The sequence below is a fragment of the Periplaneta americana genome, chromosome 14, assembly GCF_040183065.1.
Source record: "Periplaneta americana isolate PAMFEO1 chromosome 14, P.americana_PAMFEO1_priV1, whole genome shotgun sequence".
NCBI lineage: Eukaryota > Metazoa > Arthropoda > Insecta > Blattodea > Blattidae > Periplaneta > Periplaneta americana.
The window spans coordinates 9,984,120-9,988,383 of NC_091130.1; positions in this window are offsets into that span (position 1 = coordinate 9,984,120).

A 4,264-nucleotide genomic window follows, 5' to 3' on the forward strand; every position below is an offset into this window, starting at 1 on the left:
TATCCCACCTCCTTCAAATCCATTTTAATATTATTTTCCCATCTATGTCTCAGCCTCCCCAAAGGTCTTTTCCCTCCGGCTTCCCAATTAACACTCCATATGTATTTCTGGATTCGCCCATACGCGCTGCATGCTCTGCCCATCTCAAACGTCTGGATTTAATGTTTCTAATTATGTCAGGTGAAGAATACAATGCGTGCAGATCTGTGTTGTGTAATTTTCTCCATTCTCCTGTAACTTCATCCCTCTTAGCCCCAAATATTTTCCTAAACACATTATTCTCAAACACCCTTAACCTATTTTCCTCTCTCAAAGTGAGAGTCCAAGTTTCACAACCATAAAGAACAACCGGTAATATAACCGTTTTATAAATTCTAACTTTTAGATTTTTCGACAGCAAATTGGATGATAAAAGCTTCTCAACCGAATAATAACAGGCATTTCCCATATTTATTCTGTGTTTAATTTCCTCCCGAGTGTCATTTATATTTATTACTGTTGCTCCCAGGTATTTGAATTTTTCCACCTCTTCAAAGGATAAATTTCCAATTGTTATATTTACATTTCGTACAATATTCTGGTCACGAGACATAATCATATACTTTGTCTTTTCGGGATTTACTTCCAAACCTATCTCTTTACCTGCTTCAAGTAAAATTCCCGTGTTTTGCCTAGTAGTTTGTGGATTTTCTCCTAAAATATTGACGTCATCCGCATAGACAAGCAGCTGATACTTTTAGACTGAAAAAAAAAATGTATATGTTTATTAAATTTGCATGTTGAAATGCGATGACGTGTCGAGGCATTAAGCTATGTGTGATCGTCCATCTTTGCCACTCCCTGTGACATCTGTCTTCATGTTTTTAGGTACGTTGTTAACAGGTTTATTTACAAGCGGAATGTAGAATAAATATCGGTTATTGCTTTGAAGGCGTGGCGCCCTTAACGCTCGGCCGGGGTGTGACGATCGTCGCCTAGCAACGCCTTGTGACACCGCATCGCCCGGCAACCGGTTCCACGGTCCAGCAGGGGAGGCTGCGGGAGGGAAGGCTTTTTCTCAGACCCTACGCAAGGCAAGTTGTCCACACCCAGACAATGCGTTGTTATTACTCTTGTTACTGATTATTTTCACTATTGTTATTACTTAGTTGTGTTATGCTCTAGCCGGAGCTCAAGATAAAACTGTATAATTCATCCTAGGCTATACCTTCCACAATAAATTCTTGGAAACAATAGGTGGGATGAAACCTTTTAGCAATAGTGCATTGCTAATAATAAAGACTTCGGATCTTAGGTTAAATGACTATTTCTTTTCTTTAGGGATAAAGTAAAACTAGTTAAATATCTTCACATTTTATATAGCATAGGAACGGTTGAAAGCGGTTTTGTTGTACCTGAAAATGCCTATTTTGCACATTGAGATCTATTTTGAAGGTTTTAGAGCCTAAAAATTCGTATTTCTATTTGTTACGTATATATTTTTAAATTTTCGATTAGGGAAAACACGGAAATTGTACTTGAAGTAAGTAAAGCGATAGATTTGGTAGTACAGTAAATCCCGTAAAGACAAAATGTATGATTGTGTCTCGTGACCAGAATATTGTACGAATTCGAAATATAAAAACTGGAGATATATCCTTCGAAGAGGTGGAAAAATTCAAATACCTTGGAGCAACAGTAACAAATATAAATGATACTCGGGACGAAATTAAACGCAGAAGAAATATGGGAAATGCCTGTTATTATTCGGTTGAGAAGCTTTTGTCATGTAGTCTGGTGTCCAAAAATCTGAAAGTTAGAATTTATAAAACAGTTATATTACCGGTTCTTCTGTATGGTTCTGAAACTTGGACTCTCACTTTGAGAGAGGAACAGAGATTAAGGGTGTTTGTGAATAAGGTGCTTAGGAAAATATTTGGGGCTAAGCGGGATGAAGTTACAAGAGAATGGAGAAAGTTACACAACGCAGAACTGCACGCATTGTATTCTTCACCTAACATAATTAGGAACATTAAATCCAGACGTTTGAGATGGGCAGGACATGTAGCACGTATGGGAGAATCCAGAAATTCATATAGAGTGTTAGTTGGGAGGCCGGAGGGAAAAAGACCTTTGGGGAGGCTGAGACGTAGATGGGAAGATAATATTAAAATGGATTTGAAGGAGGTGGGATATGATGATAGAGACTGGATTAATCTTGCTCAGGATAGGGACCTATAGCGGGCTTATATGAGGGCGGCAATGAACCTTAGGGTTCCTTAAAAGCCAGTAAGTAAGTAAGTTACCCTACTATACCGGGAGATTCACGAGGATTTACCGTCCCTTACGAAGTTTATTTCCGAAGACATTCTGAGCAAAAACTGTCATATAAACATTTGTCCTAATCTCAATATTTTCAGAGGTACACTAATTTGGAGTTGTTAGTAAAATATCCTTTTTCTTTAATTTTAGGGGTAAAAAAATATTACAAATAGAAAATGAACTATTCAGAAGTGTCATTTCTTTAATTAGCTAGTGTTCTGAAGCTAAAAATGTGGTGTCAGTCGCTTTCTACAGATTTTGTTTTCCAATTTTTAACTAAAATTTACATCATTCTTACGCACTTATCACAAAATTTGTTACAAATCTTACGACTTTAGGAACTTGATTCTTTACAGTTTAATTATGCATCCTAATGTACAGTCTTAAATAATTTACAAGAGTGGCGTGATTTGTAACAATTGTTGTGATAAAAGCATGAGAAAATGTAATTTTGTAGTTAAAAAGTCGAAAAAAAAATTCTGTAGGAAGCAACTATGGAATTCACAACACATTTTTGCTTCAGAATACTAGCTAATTAAAGAAATGATACTCCTGAATAGTTCATTCTTTATCTGTAATATTCTTTTACCCTTAAAACTCAAGATAAAGGTATTTTACTAACAACTTCAAATTAGTGTAACTCTGAAAATATTGAGATTAGGACAAATGTTTATATGACAGTTTTTGCTCAGAATGTCTTCGGAAATAAACTTCGTAAGGGACGGTAAATCCTCGTGAATCACTTTGCAATCACTTTACAACACGAAAAATATATTATAATCATCATATTATAGACTAACCAAGCCCCGAATTTTTAGGTTTTAAAAAACTAAAATTAGGTTTTCTCAACCCATGGTTTAGGAGTTTTTAGGATTTTAAATCTTCTATTTAGGAATTTGTAGGGTTTTATGAAATAATAATAATAATAATAATAATAATAATAATAATAATAATAATAATAATAATAATAATAATAAGCAACATACTATAGCAATATTATTATACTTACATTAAAATATTTTTTATTTTAAGTCTAAAAAGTAATCTCATGATTCACGTGTTGTTGATGAAATATTTCATGGAATTATTTACCATTATTTGCGAATTCTAAATGAGGCAGTAGAGCAAGTGGACAGCTTCAAATACTTGGGGTGTACTATAAGCAGTAACATGAGCTGCTGCCAGGAAGTCAAAAGGAGGATAGCAATGGCAAAGGAAGCTTTTAATAGACAAGGAACTGAGGAAGAGACTAGTGAAGTGCTTTGTGTGGAGTGTGGCATTGCATGGGAACAGAAACATGAACATTACGACGAAGTGAAGAGAAGCGAATAGAAGTATTAAAACTTGGCCAACCTTCACGTTCCCGTTTCCGGGCTCCGGCAAGTTTCTCGTTAATTATGTATGCTCACATTTAAATACATGTATTTTAACAATATTTCCGTTCTCGTTGTCGTTTTCGGTTGATTGTGAACCAGCCTTTAATATGTTTACGTTGACGTGATTAGATGTCTTCTGTTGGGATTAAAATATCTGGATAATAATAATAATAATAATAATAATAATAATAATAATAATAATAATAATAATAATAATAGTAATTCTTTATTTATACTGGTAGAGTTAAGGCCAGAGGGCCTTCTCTTACACTCTACCAGGTCACAAAGTACAGAAGCAGTTAAAATTTAACAAAAAGTTAAAGAACAGGATACTAACATATTAGAAAATAATAATAATAATAATAATAATAATAATAATAATAATAATAATAAATTCGACACTAAACAACATGAAAATAATACCATAATAGAAAAAAAAGAAAGTAAAATACATTGGAATATAGTGAAAGCAACTCATTTAGTACAAATGGTTAATGGATAGGAAGTAGGCACAGGATTTCGTACTCTTAAAATCGAAATATTCTTAAAAAAAAAAAAAGAATAAGAGAGGTCAATACGCAGATAAA